We start from the raw sequence: 21205 nt of genomic DNA, 5'->3' as shown, positions 1-21205 counted from the left end.
CTTTTGTTCTTCTAAATTATTCTTAACGGCTGTACAATGATCAAGTCCAGGATTGGACTGATATCTACTAATCATCACTACTGAATAGCAAATGTCAGGCCTAGAACATAACATTGCATACATCAGGCTTCCAACAGCAGAAGCATAGGGAATGTGACTCATATCCTCAACTTCTTGAGGTGTCTTTGAACATTGTTATTTTGATAAATGAATTTCATATATGTACGGCAACAGACCCTTTTTTAAATTCTACATCTTATATCTTGACAATATTTTGTCTATATAAGATGTGTGAGACATGGGTAGTGTTTTGTTCTTTTGGTTCCAAACTATTTGGATACCAAGAACGTTTTGAGCATTTCCCAAATCTTTCATTTGGAAGTGCGTAGCTAGCCATTTCTTAAGGTCATAGTTCACATCATTCATTGTCTGTTTATAAGTCAAAGGATCATCTATCACATCATCAAGTATGACGATTTGAGCTTCATTTAAACCCAAATAGCGATCAGGCTATCGTACAACCCTCCCACTACATCGAGGTTCTCCCAACTCTTGAGAATGATGTGTTTGACCAATATTCCTAGTTTTTTCAACTACTTCAGTGGATGAACTAGGTCTATTTTTTGAAAATTTCTTCTAATACTAGTTTACTGCGAGTTTAATGATTTCTTATGTGGTCTTCATCTAAGAACGTAGCATTTGTCGATAAAAATACTTTATTTTCTTGAGGGTCATAAAACAAACTACCTATTGATTCTTTTGGATAACCTACAAATAGGCATAATTTTGAACGATGTTTCAATTTTTTAGGGTTTTGCACCAACACGTGTGCTGGACATCCCCAAATTCTAAAGTGATGTAAACTACCTTCATGTCCTTTCCATAGCTCATAAGGTGTTTCAGAAACATTTTTAGAGGGAACGTTGTTTAAAATATAGATAGTTGTTTCTAAAGCATATCCCAAAAAAAGAATCTGGCAACTGAGCAAAATTCATCATCAAGCGACCCATGTCCAACAAAGTTCGATTTCTTCTTTTTGATACACTGTTCTTACGATTAGGTTTTGAGGGTCCAGCTTTAGATTTAGAGGACGATCCTATTGAGAATTTTCTTTTTGTAGTAGCAACATTTGCTTCTACTTCTTTTTCCTTATCTTTGATAAGATTCTGGAAACGCTAAAGCTCATTTAGAAGAGTTGTCAGGTTAAACTTTATCTTGTTTAAGGACGCATTTGTTTGAAATGGTATGAAGCTCTTTAGAAGAGACTCTAAGATAAAGCTAACCTGATTAGCCTCATCGATGACACCACCATTTACTTCAACAATATTGAAGTACATCATCATGTCTAGAACATGTTCTCTAACAGAGATCCCCTCACGATAAAAAAAAAAAAAGTTGAATATAATAATTGAAAATATGTATATCTCCTGACGCACAAACAACGTTGGGCATTCCCAACGTCATGGACAATGCCACAGGGAAACCGTCTCCGACGTCGCATCAGGAGTCCCCCACTGCCGATGTCCTCTATCCGTCGACATTGATGGTGTTGTGAGATCCCATTTTTGTAATGAGAATAGCAAAATTACACAGTCATGAAACTTTTTAACATAAAAAGACATTTAAAGTTCAACATAGTGCATAAATATTGACAACAAAAAACACTTGCTTTCACGAGCATTGATCCTGTAAAAAAAACAATAAAAATAAGTTTAGCTTATATCTAAACACATTCATTAAAACCATATGGAGAAACAAATCCCACTCCACACATAAGAACACTTACAAGCATTAATTCATTATGGGATTAAACATTCAAAATGATATAAAAAAACACAAGCACCCATAATACAAAATGCACGCAAGCTATGATATTATCTAAATTAAAAATGTTTCATACTAATATCGCACAACAAAGCTTATAAGAGAAAATGCAACTACATAAGAAGATAAATTCCACCTTTGAAAAACATCACCAACTAACAAAATAAAAGACAGATTATAAGAAAAAAACAAAGAATACAAAAAAAAATGAATGAATTTAAATTAAATTCGATTTCAATTTGCAAAAATAAAATAAAAATATTATAATAAGAGAGAAAATGGTCGTTTTGACGACACGGCGTCGACAGATGGTTTACCGACGTTGCGTTGGTGGTTTAGGTATGCCGACTAACCTGAGAACGTTGGCAGTAACCTATTTACGACATCGCCATTAGACATCGGTGGTTTTCCAATGTCGGCGTGTTAACCATGTCGACGAACACTACATCGACAGTAACCCTTCACTGACGCTAGCCTGTTAGCATGTTAGGATAGCCTCTCACGATGCTTTTCTCATGACACACGTTTCTACATCGACGTAGCCTCTCCTGACACATTCCTGGCTTCGACCGACGTAGCTCTGCATCGGCATACCCCCTTCTTGTAATGTTGAAAGTTGGGATATAGTGAAAGTTTCGAGATTGGATACTTGTGAGGAGGAAAATAAGACTAATTACACGTGTTTATGTTTTAGGTATTTAACGATGGACAAGGTTTGAATGAAACTTAGGAATAAGTTATCGGTTGAGTATAGAGAGGGAGTTTTTTAATTTTTAGAAGCTGTGAAATATCACGTCGATGAGTATGGATAAATAAGGTGTCCATGCAAGAGATCTATGAACTAGAATTGACACTCATTAGTGACTGTGGAGAGACATTTATTAACGATTGGAATATGCTCCTCCTACATAGATCGGATGTATCATTGAGAGCCAATGAACTTGTATAAGGTATAGAAAGATTTGATGAACAAACTAATAATGACCCTTTCCATGAAAGAACTAGTAGTGACCCCTTCCATGAAAGAACCCGTAGTAATTTGTTTTCTGAAGACAATGAAATGTTGGATATGTTGCAAGATTTACAAGCTCCGATAGAACACAAAGAATAACCGACAGAAGGAAGGTTTGGAGAATGACAAGTCATTCAATAGTGGTGTAGAAGAGAAGACGACAAATATATTTCAAGAGTTATTAAACCAAGCATGTCGTGATCTATACCCCGACTATTCAGAATTTTCACCCCATAATTTTTTGGTTACATTGATGCATGTTATAAGTCCTTCGACATGTTATAAGAACTGTTAAAACGTACATTTTCAATATGTAGTACTACTATCGCTAGTTCTTTCTATGAACGAAATAAAAACTGCTTGACTTGAGCTTGGGATATGAGACTATTTATGCATGTAAGTACGACTGTGTATTATTCTAGAAGGATTTTGTCAATTTGCAACATTGTTCAACTTGTGTAAGTCTCGATACTTTGCACAAGGTATTGCAGCACTTTTCATTGATACCGAGATTACAGAGATTGTTATTATCGTAAGAGGACTCGTCTAAAATGAGATGGCATAAGGATAACCAAGTCAAAACAGAGGACGTGTTGAGACATCCAGCAAATGTAGCGAGATGGAAGCATTATGATTCTGAATTTTCCGAATTCGCTTCAGATCCATGGAACGCTCGTTTGGGATTAGCTCTTGATGAGTTCAATCCGTTTGGGCATATGAGTACCGCCTACAGTATGTGGCCTGCAATGTTAATTCCTTACAATTTGCCACATTGAAAATGCATGAAAGAGTCTAACTTCTTCAAGTCATTCTTAATACCCGGTCCAAGATCTTCTAGTAGGAAAATTAATGTTTACCTCCAACCATTGATTGAGGAACTGAAACAGTTATGGAGTCTTGGTGTTCGTACGTATGACTCTCTTACCAGTCAGTTTTTTCAGTTGTACGCAACTTTTTTGTGGATTAATGACTTTCCGTCATATAGTGATTTATCTAGATGGAGTACGGAAGGGTATTAAGCATGTCTCATCGCATGGGAGATAAATCATCATTCGGGATAAGAGAAAAAATAGCTTTCTCATGGGATACCAACGTTATTTTTCAAATAATCATGTTTGGTGTAGAAGTAAGCTACATAATAAAAGTGTAGAGCATAGGCCTCATCCAGTTGTATTGAATGAGCATGATATCTTGGAATAACTAGATTTCCTGGAGTTTCTAATGGTGAATAAGCATCCATCACTGAAAGATTAAAAAAAAAAGCTCTGAATTAGATGAAGGGAAGTATCTTTCTCGAACTGTCTTACTGGCCAAGTCTACTGATACGTCATAAACTGGATGTAATGCATATTGAGAAGAACATTTGTGAAATCTTGATCGGTACATTGTTGAATATTGAAGAGAAAACAAAGGATACTACGAATGCTCGATTGGACTTTCAGGGTTTGAAAATAAGAAAGGATTTACACCTGATAGGAGTCGATAACAAATTGGTGAAACCTCATGCAAGTTACACATTGACTAGCAGCGAACGAGTTACGTTTTGTAACTACCTAAAATAAGTTAAGTTTTTCGATGGATTCATTTTTAATATTTCACGATGCGTCAATGACAAAGATGAAAAAATATCAAGTCTTAAGTCTCACAACTGTCACATTTTATTAGCATGTGTACACAACTACTACTGAACTATGTATTGTGTGCAAGGACGATAAGAGTAAGTGATTTAGACCGGTTTCAAGCAGATATCATTATCATACTTTACAAATTGGAAATAATATTTTGATCTGCCTTTTTCAACGTAATGGTACATCTTGTTGTTCACTTACCGTATGAAGCAAAAGTCACTGGTTTAGTTAATTATAGTTGGATGTATCCCATTGAGAAAAATCTATGCACGTTGAAGCAGCATGTTCAAAACAAATCACGTCCCAAGGGGTCTATTATCGAAGCATATATGTGATTAATAAATCAAGTACTTTTTGCTCGAGATATCTAAGTCGGATTGAAACTTAATTTTTTTTAGATGAACGAAATGATAATAGCATTCCAAAGGACGAGGTACTTGGTGAGTTTGCAGTGTTCGTGCAGAAGGTATAACCATTAAGCGCGACAAGTTCACAATCTATCACAAGAAGAGAAACGCCAGAAACATTGGTACATCTTAAACAATGTAATTGAAATTGTAGAGTACCGCAAGTACGTACTTTCAACTCTATATTTCACTAGCGCTTTATGTCGTCAGATAAACAATGTTGTCAACTTATTCAAAAGACAACCACGGACATTTTCTGATTGGTTCAAAGATCAGGTATATATGTGGAGTACATAAATACATTTGGAATTTTCTTAGGCTTATTTCAAACTTATATTCATTAACAAAACAATTTCAAGTCATCGAAACACGTGAGAGGGACGACCTTTCTCATGATTTTTTCTCACTTACTATGGGACCATTATTTGACGTTTGATCCTACAATGGATGCATCGTGGGTGGGACGATTTCACACGATAGATCGTGATTTCCAACGCACAACACAAAATAGTAGAGTCATAATAGTCTGTGATAACAGTGCCAATGGAAGCAACACTACAATTTTTACAGTGTATTAGATGAAGTTCTTTTCGTTCAATATCCGATGAGATGTCGTCTTGGTTATTCAAGTATAGACGGTGTGACATAGACAAGAACAAAAATCATAGGACACAAATGGAATTAAGTTACAAATCAATCAACACGTCCCGTTTTTGGTTTCTTGAGGAACCAGTCATTCTTGCAATCCAGGTACATCAAGTCTTTTACATCGATGACCCAAAAAATGGTGCCAATTGGAAGGTTGTTCAGGTGGCCCAAAATAAATGTACTTGAAATAGTTGTTAAACATCGTGTGGATGATCACATTGAGAATGACACCCCACAGTGGTGGAAAGATCGACTAAACGTCATGTCATTAACAACTTCATAAACAATGATGATAAATAATTATCCATTTAAAATGAATCAAACGATGACAAATAATAGTACTAACGAATCACGTCTTCACATATATTTTGTTTTTTTACATATTCAGTTTCAAGTACTCTCATACGTTTAATTAATTTTAGTTTATATGTCCTCAGGTACTATGTCTAATTTCCCTACCGGTTTTAATGACAGTGATTCTCTTTTTTATTTTATGCCAACGAGTTTAATAACGTAAGAGGCACGTCATCGGTGGGCGACAGGTCAGGTTAGTCATCGTTACATGAACAATTGATTACATAAGTCTGAAGTTATGTTTCTGAAAATTATTTTATTTCTGTAGATGGCTCTCAATCTACTACCTTGCACTCTAAGGAGACGGAGGCACTCGAGGAACCTAGAGTTGGAACGATATGTCGCACAACACGAGAAGATCCCCATGTCTCTTGTTGCAGGAAAGGATAAGCCAATCTCGCCATACTCCGTCTGCTTCAGCAATACCATCAGCGTGTTAACGTAGGATACTTTTCCAGTTCATTTTCTTAAGCAAACTGACGTTACGATGGAGTACGTCGAACTCGTGAAGGGCGATTTACAGGTAAGTTTTTAAATCACCTGTACATATATGTTACGTGTATATATATAATCTTAATCCATGTGTACTTCTCTTTTGTAGCAATCGTGTTGAATTTCACAGATCCAATACTTACTCGACTTATTGAGCATCAAATGCTCACGACCTGGAAGAAGTTCAAGGGGCAAAACCACCGCTATTTTAAGAAGTTCAGTGATCTTGAACTGGCTCATGCCAACCCACCCTCAAATTGAAGAATCGTGTTCAAGATTGACACTTCCTATGCAACCACTACCTTACTCGACAATTTCAGGTGATTTAGTACATTTAATGTTCTCAAACAGTAGTTCATTTTTTTTTATGTAATATTTTGATTGTTTGCATGTAGAAGCAATCAATAATGAACAAGGCTAGATCAAACCAACTCTACAACCACAATAGCGACGCTAAGTCATTTCTACAACGATAGCACGAGCTCGTTGAACAACGAGGTTAGCCAATCGACCGTGTGAAGTTATTCAAGGAAACACACGCTCAAGGTGGCCATTTTGTTTTATCGATGGTTACGGATATTCATGTAAGTTTCTTTGATACTTTTGTCTTATTTTGTATGTACATTTAATTTACACGTCTTACTTAATTAATAAAAATTTCATTGCAAAATCAGACGCTGGAACTTCAATCCCAACCTATCCTTGTAGGTTCGAAGGCATTGGGGAACTACATCGACACTGTTTAAATTATGTTTTTAATTTTCATTATTCATGTACTTTCCGAACTACAAATATGTATTTTTTATACTTTTGAACTAATTTTAATATAATTCGATTTGGTATTTGATTAAATTTTACGTTAGTTGTTTTTCGAGTTTGAATGAATTTAAATCGAATTCATCCTAATAGCAAAAAAAATTAAAAATTATTATAAAAAGGTTTTTTCGATGCACCAAATATCTCAAGAATGGACACCTCTACCGATGCAGCGTCGGTCCAAGGTATGTCGATGTTGCATCGATCGTTCATTTAACCTGACGTACACAACGACATCGACAATACCCTATGTGCGATGCATTTGATCAGTCATCGGTAGTACCCTATTTGTGACGCTCTGACCAGACGTCGACATTACCCCAATGTCGACGTGTTGGCCATGTCGATGAAGCATGTGTCAGACAAAAGCCTTTGCTGACGTCATCTCATTTATGCGTCAATGTTTCCTATCACGACGCCGCACTCACGACATGCGTTTCTACGTCGGTGTAGCTTTTTTCGATGCATTTTTTATATCTGATGACGCACATATGCGTCGATAAAACCCCTACTTTTTGTAGTGACAAGAGGCAAGGTAAAAATAATAAATATAAATAAAAAAACGTCTCATAAATAGCCATCGCATACAATAGGCAAAAGAAAAGGAAGAATCTCAAAATTTCAGAACAATTATCCATAATACAAATGCAAAGGACAAAATACAAATGCAAGCAAGCTAAAAAATAATAAATTTAAAAATGTATCTGATAAAAAGTCATCACTTAACAAAGGACAAAAAAACTCAAAAATATTTTGCAACAATCCATAATACAAAAATGCAAACTAAAACAAATAATAAATCTAAATTAAAAATATCTCCTAAAAAGACATTGCACAACAAAGAACCACAAAAAAGAAAAAGAAGAAACTTAAAATTTCATAACAATCCATAATATGAAATACAAGTAACCTAAAAAAATAATAATCCTAGATTAGAATTAAATGTCTCGTAGAGAGATATTGCACAACAAGAACCAAAAAAAAGAAAAAGTAGAAACTCAAAATTTCATAATGTTCCATGATGTAAAGTAAGCGAAAGATAATAAATATAAATTATTTAAAATATCTCTTAAAAAGACATCACACATCAAAGGACTAAAACAAACAAAAATTGGAAAAATCCATAATGCTTGCAAGGAAGCCAAAAAAATAATAATTTTAAATTAAAAATGCATCCTTAAAAGACATCAAACAACAAATGACCAAAAAAGAAGAAAAAGAATAAGAAACACAAAATTCCAAAACAACCCATTATATAAAATACAAGGAAGATTTAAAATAAGAGAATAAAAAACAAAGACCCCAACTAAAAATAAATCAGAACATATGTCTTCTATTAAGGTAATAGAAAAATTAAGTTAATAAACAACCAACTTTTCTTAAATCACCTCAAATTTACTAAAAACACTCCAAAATAAATGATAAAGGAAAAAAAGAAAGCAATAATAGCCCGAAATCAAACAAGCAAAATTTAAAAATATTCAAAAAAAGAAAGGAAGGAATAGAAAAACCGAAGAGAGTGAAAGCCGGTGAGATTGAATATATGGTTGTGTGTTATTAAATTCAAAGTTAGAGGTTCCCTACCATGATCATGTGATCTTAAAAACATTATAATCAAAGAAAAAATAAATATAAGTGTGATTAGTTGAAGAATAAAAATTAATCACACAAAGATGTAAAAGGATATTGATATAGAAACGATACCGATAGAGATAATAATATAACTAAAGCAGAGATGATGATAGGGCATATCTAAAATAAACAAAGGAGAAGAGTATTAACTAACTTGGTGATATTGACCTTGAGAGAAAAAATAATGAAAACCCTACGAAAGAAGCAAAGACTCGCCTCTTTTGCCGATTTTTTATAAGGGAAACCATCCAAATATCACCCTTTCTGATCAACTACGACCGATCAACACTTCAACTATTTCGAATAACAAATTAAATAGAGAAACCACTGTTTTTATTTTATCTATGTTTATGTATATATTTAGAATAAATATATACAAGCCACATGTTAAAATGTGGGAGGTCAAAGATTCTTTAGCATTTATTGACTTCCCAATTAGGGAATGGTTGTAGAGCCCTTAACAAAATATTCAAAAAATTCCATAATTATCTTCAAATTATCCGTGAATAAAAAATACAGAAAGTTGGAATTAGTATACCAACAAATAGAATGAAAATGCACAAAAATGATTAAAGAAATTGAAAATAAGACTCACAATAAAAAGAAAAAAAATATAATTGATAGTTTGTTAAGAGAGTAGTATCTATACTAAACAAAGAAAATTAAATCAACAAATATATATATATATATATATATATGAAAAGTTATCTACAATTCTAAAAAAGAAAATAGTGAAAGAAATAACTAGCACGTCAAATAATAACAAAACTAAACCAAAGAAACCTCATAGTGAAAAGAAAAAGAAATCCTAAAATAGAGAGTACCAAAACTAAAAATATCATAACAAATTCCAAATTTCAAAACAATCCCTAATACAAAATACAAGCTAAAAGAATAAATCTAAATTAAAAATATCTCACCAAAACGTCCAAGGAAAGAAAAAGAAAAAATGTGTAAAAAAAAAGACAGTGGACAACAAAAAAATCAAAAAAAAAAGAAAAAAAACTCAAATTTCCAATAATACAAAATGCAAGGAAACTAAAAAATAATAAATCAAAACTAAAAATGTCTCATAAAAAACCGCATCACAAAGAACCAAATAAAGAAAAAGAAACTCAAAATAAAGGAATAAACAATCCATAATATAAAAAAATGTAATGCAGACTTAAAATATAATAAATAATTAAAGATGTTTTTGTAAAAAGACAGCACAAAACAAAGAACAAAAGAAAAATAAGAATCTCAAAATTGCAGAACGATACAAAATTAAATCAAGCTAAAAATATAATAAATCCGGATTAAAAATGTCCCGTAAAAAACTCCGTCACATAACAAATGACCAAAAAGAATTCAAAATTTAAGAACAATCTATAGTGCAGAAAATGCAAACAAAAAAAGATATATAATAAAATTAAATTAAAAATATCATCTAAATAAATATCACGGACAACAAAGGTCCAAAAAAAGAAAAAGGAGAAACCCAAAATTTCAAAAGAATCGATAATACAAAATACAAGAAAAAAATAATAAATCTAAATAAAAAAAATGTCTCATAAAAAGACATCCCACACAAAGGACAAAAGAAAAAGAAAAAGAAAAAACTCAAAATTTCAGAACAATTACCCGTAGTACAAAAGCAAGCTAAAAAATAATAAATCTAAATTAAAAACGTGTCTCATACAAAATCATCGTACAACAAAAGATAAAAAGAAACTCAAAATTTCAAAACAATCTATAATGAAAAAAAGGCAACCTAAAACAAACAATGGATTATCTGCTAAAAAGACATCACACAACAATCCATAATACAAAATGCAAACAATCTAAAAAAAATAATGAGCCTAAATTAAATGTCTCATAAAGAGACATCGCACAACAACGACCAAAATGAAAGCAAAAACTCAAAATTTCGAAATAATCCATAATGCAAAGCAAGCTAAAAGATCATAAATGGAAGTTAAAAATGTCTCTTAAGAACATCGCACATCAAAAGAACAAACAAAAAAACTCAAAATTTCATAAAAATCCAGAATATACAAAATGAAAGTTCCTGGATTTATTTTTACTTCATCTGTATTCTGGGCCCCTCGCACCTATTCAATGAAGAAACTGAGCAAAGATAAGAGAATATCCATTGGCGGTTACTTACTTGTTGATGCGATGTCATTTACCATATTGATTGCTCGAATTGGTTACTGTTGAACAGGAAATTTTGACCAATTAAATCACGTCACGTCATCACAGCAAAATTGAGATAATTATAATTTGATTGGATTTGGGTAGTCAAGTTTTCTCGTATTCAACCTAGTTCAAGCCCCTAAAAAAATTGGGCCAAAGAAATAATGCACCCGAGATTGTGCAAATAAGTGGGCCGAGTTCGAGGCCACTGAGCAAATGGATCCAAGCCCAAACCCACCGAACAAATGGGTCTGAGCTCAATCCTGTCAAGAAAACAGGCCCAAGCTCAAGCCCAACAAGCAGATAGGCCCAAGCCCAAACCTAACAAGCAGATGGGCCCAGACCTAAGCCCACCCAACAAGCAAATGGGCCCAAACCCACCTAAAGCCCATTGAGATTCTCTATAAATAGAGACCTTCTCATTCATTTTGAGGGGAGCTTTGATTGAAGAGAAGAATCGAAGCTCTGAAGAATTGAAGACAAAAACTTCTGAAGACTCTCAAGACGTGCAAGTTATCATCAACCTCGAAATCATCCTTCTGAAAGATCGAAGACTTGGAAGATCAAACTTTCCTTGAATTCCAGAAGATTGAAGCGCGAATTGACTTGTAGTTACAACTTCTTGAAGATCGAAGACCACGAAGTTCTAAATTTTACTTTTTGTATTCGAGAGAAAGAATCAAATGAGTAAATATTAGAGATTGTATCCACGATACATAAATCAATACAAAGTTCGATTCCACGAATTAAATTTCTCCTGAAATCTCGTGTGAACAGTTACTTATTCTATCTTTCAAGAATTTAAGGAGGGAAGCTGAAATGTAAGGAATGTACGCAAATCAGTCGCAGACAAAGGAAGAGGTAGAGACGTATGAAGATGAAAAAGAGCATGGTGACAACTTATGTGGGGAATGTGATGAGAATTATGCTTCAGATAAATTTTGGATTTGCTATGATATCTGTAAGAAATGGTTCCATGAGAAATTTGTTGTATGAAGAAATGTTTCAGTTTATCAGGTTTTCTTGTGATGTTTTGAGTTTTCTAAAACATGGTAGTCGTTTTTTGTTTAGGTCTATTTTTAAAGGATTTTTTCATTTATAAACAAAATTGTAATGCATAGAAGATAACATATATTATTCAATGAGATTTTCTATGGTAATTCTTCTATTAATAATGTGATTATGAAATGTTAATGAGGCCAAATGATTTTAAAACATATCTACCTTTTATATTGTTATTAATAGCTCTACAAAAACCGTTATTAAAAGTCATGTTTTTCCTAAGATAGCATTTACAAAACGCTACAAAAAATTGTTTATAGCGTTTTTCCAATATTATTGAAAACGTTATCGAAACATTTTATAGCGATTTTACAACGCAATAAAACGCTATCAAAATGTTTCGATGACATTCTTTCTCACGTTATAAAAAGCATTTCTAGCATCATATTTGTGCTATTGCTTGGGACATATTACAGTGTCTTACATAGCGGCGAAAAAACGCTATGAAAAGCCATGGACTTTTAATCACATTGACTACGACAACATTTCGAAAACGCTACAAAAAATCAACGATAGTGTTATTTTTATGCATTTTCAAATTTTTGGGCGCATGAGGTGCACACGCAGCTCTTTACAAATGCAGTTTTGTGATCTCAACTGGGTGTGAGTTTTTGTTCGTCAGCGAACGTTTCCGACATTTCAATCAAAGATTCACGTCAGGTTATCCACCAAATTGATTTATCTGGTAAGACTCAAAGTTTTACGGCTTTCGGATTGGTTTACAACTTTTCAAATTTGGAGATCCCACGAATTTCTTTATGTGGTATTCTCGACTGGGAGGGCAATTGTTCTCGGTAATACGTGTTTCCGGCATTTCTTGTTCATTCTGCTTTGGGTTTTCTTCGATTTCATCTAATCGGCTGGTAGTGATTTCGGTCCGACGGTGTAGCTGTTCTAGCGAGTTTTGGTATTGGAATCAGGTTTTATAAAGGAAGTTGTTGGGAGCTAAATTGATAAAATCCTATTGGCCCTATTGATCGAAATTGATGGCAATGTCAGAGAAAAGCTAGTCAGTTGTCGGAGATGCAACCTTGTAAGGAAACGACCGTTGGCCAAAATACAACGTATCCATGAAAAGGTGGCGCGAAGGAGGAACAAATCTGATGGAAGGGATGACCTAGGTCCGATCCAATCCACTCAAAACCGGTCGATCCTTCAAACCATCTATGAACCGCTAGGTATTGGAGATTTACGGACTGGGCCTTCAAAAGGGGTTGGCAGTGTTCAAGCTTCTAAGAGTAAACCTGTTATGAATAATTGGCAGATTTCAAAGGATGGGCCAATTAAGAATAATGGGACAATTGGTTCTGGTGGCCGGTTGCACATAATGAAATGGGTTCAAAGCAATACATAATGAAACCGTTAGATGGAAAGAAGTGTGGAAAAAATCTGATGAAATCTCCTTTGGATTTGTGAAATTTTTTAAGGGTTAAGAATGCGAATGATCCTTTGGGGATTGTGTCCGACGATGGTCAAATTAAGCAAAATAGTGGGGAACCCTTAACCACTAGTGGAAATAAATCGTCGTGGGCGTCTTTTTTTTGGGTCATCTAGTAAAGGTTCGCTTCCTTATACTCCTTAAAAAACAGTTAGGGATAAAATTGTTGTTGTTCCTCCTAAAGAGGTTATCACTCAAGGAGTTCGAGTGTGGGAAAATTCCTTAGTAGGCCAACTAATCGATCCATAGGCTTATTGAGAAAATCTGGAGTAAAATTGAAATGCTCACGATTACTATTTTGGAAAATAATCTCATTTGCTTTTAATTTTGTCATCCAAAATTTGTGGATTGGATTCTTTCGCGCGGACCATGGCATCTTGGTGGGAAACCTATGCTGCTCAAAAAATGGACTCCATGTATTGTTCCCGAATCCTTTGTTTTTAATTAAGTTCATGTATGGATTAAATTGAGTAAAATCCCTATGGTGTAGCTAGAAGCGAGGTTAGTTGTTGTTGCAAGTGTTGTGGTAAGCCCATAACATTAGATTTGGCCACTGAGGAAAGACGTAGGCTATCTTATGTTTGTATATGTGTAGAATTAGATGTGGATTCTCATATGCCGGTTGAAATTATTATTAACATCAAAGGAGTTGATTTTATTGTTACACGAGCATAAGATAGCCTACGACTCTCCTTAGTGGCCAAATCTAATGTTATGGGCTTACCCACAACATTTACAATAACAATCATCCCCGATTCGGTCCATAACTTCATCGGGATTCTACCCAATCTAATCTATACAGGAACTAAATTAAAAACAAATGATTAAGGGAAATTATTTTCAACATCCAATTCAGCATGCATGCTTTATTCAAAAGAAGTCTCTTTTTTAGAGAACAAAGAAGAATCTAGAATACGCTCAACCTCTTGATCAATATTCAAAAAATTATGACTAGGTGCACACAAAGATTCTAGAGTTAGTCTTAGATTCTTTTTAAAATCCACTTGGATGAACTTATCAAGGTGCATGAGACTATTTAAAAGTGAGTTCTCATCTTCTCCTAAAGCTAGCTCAAAGTCAAGTTCAAACAAGTATTCATCTAAAACACGGTTTTTTTCAAAAGAAAGATTTCCTTCATTAACAAATGCATGGTTATATTCACGAAAAAAATTCTTACAAGAAGCATATTCATCAGTCAAAAGATTCTTAAGAGACTCAAATTCAACAGCATGGTTCTCAAAATGGCTTCCAAACAAGCTATCACAAGACATAGGAATAGATTTGAAAGAATCAAGGTGGTTTAAAGAAAAGTTCTTCATAGGATATTTCATAGACTCATTAATGTTAAATGATATCTCCTATCTCCACCAAATGTTACAAATAAGCAACCATTATCAACATCAATTATTGCCTTGCAGTTTTCATGAATGGTTTACCTAACAATATATTAGGTATTCTTTGTATGCATGTCTCATGGGTATCTAGGTTGTAAAACAAATCTTGAACAAACAATTCAAAATTAAAAGATGAACACTACAAGAAAATTATGACCATCTAAAACTTCTAAAAAGCTTTATACTTCTAGTTTCATTGTGGCTAGATAAGACTCCAAATTCATGGTTTAACTGGACAAGAAAGTTATGACCATCTAAAACTTCTAAAAAGCTTTTCTATCATTTTCAAAATCTATCTACGCAAGATTTAGACAAGTGCATCATAAGCACGTCCTAATTAAGAAACAAAGAAGACTAGCTAAGAAAAGGCATCCATGTATTTTTTCTTTTATACAAACAATCAAGCATTCACTAACAATCATACTTGGCATTCAAACAATCATATATAGAAGTGGGTATGGCCAAAAGAAGGGTATTATTATATTTTAAAAAAAAACAGCAGCACAGTATGTACAGAATTCACAATATTCACAAAATGGACAGCATGTGTTCTACTCATTTCTAAGCTATCAAAGTATGCATTTTCAACATATTTAAATAACAAACACAATCACAAACCTGAGATCGGTGCTCAAGGGTTGGGCAGATATGTTTTTCTAAACTAGAAAGCAAAGTAGACATGGTACGTATTCTAAGAATAGAGCATTTGAAAATTTTTAAAATTTGGATATTTTTGGCAAAATGAAAATTTCCCAAAGCTACAACCCCCAACTTATGCTAATAATTTTAATCTAATTATTATATTTACAACTATTTCTTTAAGAAATGCTTAAACTCAATCCAATCTAACCCAACCCACAAAAACCCATGAAAGATGTGCATAAGCTAGAAGATTGTTAAGTTAAAAGTACGGAATAAACTCACCCTTCCAAGCCAGGATTCTTGGGGTAGTAAACGTTTTTCAATCCTAATCTATTTGCTGTCGCTGCAGTTGTTTCCCCATAACTTCTCATTTCGAATTAAGCAAGAAATATAACATTATCAAACAAAGGAACATTACGTAAAGTTATTACAGGAGGAAAAGAGTAATAAAAATCGTAAGTCTAATAAGAGTACCAAATGATAAGCAAACAACACATCATAAGAAAGAGTCTTACCCATTCGAGGATCATTCCCTTTCAAATTTAACCATTGCCGGCATCAAGTGCTTTTTGCCTTGTCAAGAGTTCAAGAACCAATATGCCAAATCCAAAAACATCAGTATTTTATGAAGATTGTCATTATAGTGCTTGTAGCAATTTGACTATTCTATCAATCATTGATCTGCATTATAGTGAAAACATTGTTCTAAACATTAGTATGATCCATAAAAGACTATTTTAATAATCAAATAACAAATGGGGTATTGGTTAAAGTTTTAAATAATACAAACATGCAAGGAGAAGACGACCCAATACCAATTGCAACAAGTTGCTACATGATTCCGCATAATTGTTCAATCAACCATATACATTAAAAAGATTAATCTTGAGAGAGAAGAAAATAACATAGAGAAATATAGAAAGACACCTTCACAACTTGAAGTATGAGAAAAGAAATCCAAACAACAAACAAAATGGAGGTCATTTTCCCTGTCAGATTGAAGCACGTTAATTCCTGAAAAAAATGTCAAGATAACAATAACGTTCAGTTCATTCAGATTCTCCATTTGCATAAACAATGAATCAATGAATTTGAGCCCCACCAGTTCTGTTTTCTGTTCTTTGAGAATCAATAGGTCATACTCAACATCAACCAATACTACAATACCACATAAAAATAAAATTAATATCTGAATAAAACAACTAAAATTTGTATTAGAGTGCAAGGGCCTCAATTACCTGATGAAGAAACCCTAGAAGATCAAGACTAGATAAATTAACCCCTAATATGCACGGTACCTATTATGCATACACATAATGTTTATATAAACGTACGATAAGAACACATGAGCTGGAATTCTAAAATAAAATATAAATTAGTTAGAAATTTCAAGCACTCAATAAATGATTTATTACGGTTCGCATGGTTTGGTTTTGCAAACTATGTTCAACTATCTTCTACTTTTAATACATTGAAACTCTAATAAACCTTCTACTTTTAATACATTGAAACTCTAATAAACCTTCATTTTCATTCCGATGATTTGGAGCTTCAATAAATCTAAAAACGAAACCAATTCGTGGAGTTTAATTTCAACTTCCTTAAAAAGCCTTGAACGTCGTTAGTAATTTCTATATTCAATTTACCTTTGAGTTCTAATCATCACCTGTAGGCGTAACCGACTCTGCAACCTTAAATTCCCAGCCATCAAAATCATCCAGCTCCTCGCCATTATCCTCAATGCTCTCACCGTCGTTTGTCAACTCAGAATGAAAACCATTAGCATCACTCAATTAGCTTCAAAATTTGAAGCATCGCCATCAAAATTAGTCCGGCTCCCATAAGAATGAAAACCATTGATATTCAAATTGGAGCCAATAGATTTCAAATCCAACAAATTATTGAAGTTCATTTTTATTAATTCTACATTTGAGCATTGAGTTTTGAGCATTTATCTTAAGGAAAATGGTATTCCTTTATTCATACGCGCAAGTTTACAAGGAATATACCTAAGAGTTGCCCAAGTATGTATGCTCCCTGTGGAATACCGCCCTCTAAACTTATTGATAGATTAATCTTAAACCTCAAGGAGGATTCCAAAATCTACAAAATCTTAAAGCACCCGTGAACTTCAAGTGTAACACTAGGGGCGTGAATTTCTTTATTAAAAGCAACATGGGAATAAAAGTAATTACGGAATCTACCAGTCCATTCATGCTTTTGTATTTTTCCTTCTCCCCATGAGCCAAAAATCATAAAAGTAATTACGGATTACAAGCATCTTACAAACCTTAGCTGACTGGTTGGTTCATTTCTCTTGTAACATAATATTTTATCTTCTGTATCTTTCTAAAAGAAAGAAATTTCATTAACAAAAAAGAGATGTAAGTTTACAAAAGATATTGTTCAGTTTTGAGTTAACATTATTAACTAAAGGATGTCTTGAGCAAGTACCAGAGAGGCCAGGATACAGAAGAAATATTTTCCCAAAGGTTTATACGACTCCTCGAGTTCTTCTTGAAATTCTTTTTCCCCTGACCAAACCTCTAAGTTTCATAGAATACCATTCCTGGGTTTTATATTCTTTTTTTTTATATATAAGAAACCAAGCTGAGAAAAGTGAAAGTATAAAATGCATACGGAAAAAAATAAAAAATACAACCCCAGCTACAAAAATGGACGCCTAAAGAGTGTTTTGAGGATAATCTTCCCTAAATATTGCATTCAATCACCCCTGATGACAGGTGCAGAATTCCAAGAAATTAGCAAGTAAAAGCCCATTGGACTAAATTTATCCTTATAATTTATTTCACTTAAGTATCAGATGTCCCCAAAGGGACATTTATTTCACTGAAGTAAATAATCCTCTCTCACACGCATGCCACAAAAAGAAAAAAAGTAATTTCATGAGCCGAGACAAATTTTCAGTTCCTCCCATTCATAAGTAGCACCTGAATCCACGCAAGGATCACAAGTTCTGTAATGCAAACTTCTCAAGTTCAATACCGCTCATACTCCCTCCCAACAAACTTAAATTCACTATCATTTTCTTTTGTGTTGGCTAGACATAGATTTAACAAATTAAGTAGGCTGGGGTGGCTCTCGGAAAGAAGAAAAAAGATTGTTTCATGAAAAATCAACTAAATAAATGAAATATAAAATTTGAAAATAACTCCATCTCCATTTTCAATGAAGTTAATCTTGCCACAACAACTGCAGCAGCCTCTTGATCAAACCCTTGCACCAATTCCTGAAATCAATGCCTCAAATATTTAGCTTTTCTCCCCAACATCGAGATAGAGAAAGAGAACCAAACAGAGAATTCATCTGTTTGTATTGGCTTCTCATTGTTCATGGAGACACAGAAAGAGACAAATACAGAGAGTTTAAGAGTTTAAATATAGAGATAGCAAAAATGGATACCAAGATTACTTTTTTTGAAGCCATTACTTTGCTTTCCGTAATATAGACGGAACACCAAAACCAAATCAGTATACTGGCGTTACAACGTGACAATTTAGAACATAAGTTACTAACAGATAAAATAACTAGCTCAAGCTCGCCACTGTCTTACTAGGATATTAGAATTTAGGAGTTCAGGCCACCGACTTGACTATTATAATCTGTGGTTTGGTTATTAGAGTCCGTGACAGATAATAGTATGACTATAATAATTTGTGTTTGGAGTATAGAGTATTTTAGGCTAGGTAGAAAATAGTAAACGTGTAATAAAGAGAAAATGAGTAGAAAATAATAAACAGAATGAAGTATAATAGCACACCCCACATACTTGAAGTTGGGAGCCCAAACACCTCTCTTAAAGTCTCAGCTACAAACTAAATCAGATGCACAAAAGAAAACATAAATTTTATTCAAATAAAACTTAGGCTTGCCAGCTCAGTTGAAGAACTGTCAATAAAGGATGTACAGAACTGAAAGGAACGGGGAGAGAAGTACATCTCGGATATAAGATACATCAAGTGGTTTCTTACCATTAGTTGTGACTAAATACTATGATTGCAGTTTAATTTAAAATTTTCATTAGGGGTTTAAAATTGCTTTGACATTTCCACCTAAGGTTCTAATTACTCATAGCTGAACTTATAATTTAGTTAAATGTGGATATATTATATATAGGTAGAAAGAGAAATCAATCTGTATGAAATATGAAAATTTGCTATAGAATAAACGAAAAAAAAAAATATTCACCTTACCAATACAAGCCAACGTCTAATTTCAAGCTCCACAATCTCCCACTTTAGAAGTGCTTCAATTAAATAACTTCCTCTTCCTTAGATTTCATTAGAACAAAAGTTCCTTATTATTTAAATAACTTGGCCGTTATCCACTCTAACTATTTTAGTGTACTAAAAGTTAAGAGATGTACTTTATTTGAAAGGAATGCGATTATAACTTCTTTATTCATCTAGGGTTATTTATAATTATAACATAAAAATATAACAAGGGCGTGAGATGTTCATAGACAGCATTAGGGTTCATTGAAACAAATCTTTGTTCCAAAAACCAAAAGGACTTTCGAAATTAAAAAAAATATATAGAGAGAGAATACAAACGGGGGAAGATTGAATGTGCGTTGAAATTCAACAAAAGAAAACACTTACAGTTCACCGCGACGAAGCACCGAACGGAGGAGGGCACGACGGAGTTCCAATGTCAACCTTAAACTTGAATCAAGCACGGAGATTTCGAAGACTGTGAGTCCCAATGTCAACACGAACGGAGCACGGCGATTTCGAACTGAGCACGGCGATTTAGAACCGAGGGCGGAGATTTCGAACGGAGCGCGGGTATTTCGAAAGGAATACGGCAAAAGTTTTCGTTTTTGAAGGAGACGGTCATTTGGTAGGCGTTTTACAAACTCAATCTGCCCGTTTCTTTTTTTTATTATTATTATTATTTTGTCGATTTCAAAATTTGGAATTTGGAATTTTGAGGTTCCTCTCACTGCTGCCATGGGGACGAAAACCGATTAAGTTGAGTTTCTCTCTTTCTTTCTTAATAATATAATATAATTCTAAATTTTAAATTTAACTTTTCTTAAATATTATATACCAAAAATAATACATTTGTTATGAAATAAAGGATAATGAAACAAACAAAGTGAAGAATAGAGAAGAGAGGGAGAAGAGAATACAATTGAACTCAATTGTGGTGTGTCTTACAAAGGCACCACACTCCTCTATTTATAGGATATCTTATGTATAAGTTATATCATGGAATTCAATGGGATGGATGTTACAATATGGAATTGAATGTGAGAGTTATATGAAAATTGTAACCTATATAGGTTATGGATATCTACATTTATAATATTATTATATTTACAATACTCCCCCTTAAATATCCATATTATATAAAAATAAATGTCTTGTTAAAACCTTACCCGATGGGAAAAAAATCATAGTGAAGGAAAAAGAATACATCATTTTTATACATTAATAACTACCTCATAAAAACCTTGCTAGGAAAATTCAATGAGAAAAATCATAGTCAAAGGAAAAAAAAGGCATTACTCCTATTCCTTAAGGACAATATTTCTACTCCCCTTATGGATACATCACTTAAGTTCTCTGAGTCGTCGCATTCCAATATTGTGCACTAGCTTTTCAAATGTTGATGTGGGTAATGCTTTTGTGAATAAGTCTGCCAAGTTGTCT

General features: G+C 33.5%; 1 long non-coding RNA gene across 5 annotated transcripts; it reads right to left on the bottom strand.

The window, feature by feature from the left end:
* Positions 1–1383: 1383 nt before the first annotated feature.
* On the bottom strand, positions 1384–20504 carry LOC103484106 (uncharacterized). Of its 5 annotated transcripts, none has more exons than XR_007821955.1 (8): positions 20150–20504; positions 17174–19818; positions 16766–16825; positions 16630–16685; positions 16455–16541; positions 16043–16208; positions 15810–15890; positions 1384–1686 (listed from the first exon to the last, which is right to left on the bottom strand). It is a non-coding gene; the product is annotated as an uncharacterized LOC103484106 (long non-coding RNA). The 5 variants fall into 5 exon arrangements; XR_007821956.1 differs by having other exon boundaries at positions 17194–19818; XR_007821957.1 differs by lacking the exon at positions 16766–16825 and having other exon boundaries at positions 17174–19363; positions 19737–19818.
* Between the last annotated feature and the right edge of the window lie 701 nt (positions 20505–21205).

Source organism: Cucumis melo, chromosome 6 (assembly GCF_025177605.1).
Source record: "Cucumis melo cultivar AY chromosome 6, USDA_Cmelo_AY_1.0, whole genome shotgun sequence".
In the NCBI taxonomy this organism is placed as follows: Eukaryota; Viridiplantae; Streptophyta; class Magnoliopsida; order Cucurbitales; family Cucurbitaceae; genus Cucumis; species Cucumis melo.
Note: the sequence above shows the minus strand (reverse complement) of the source record. Positions and strands in the feature narration are given on the sequence as shown.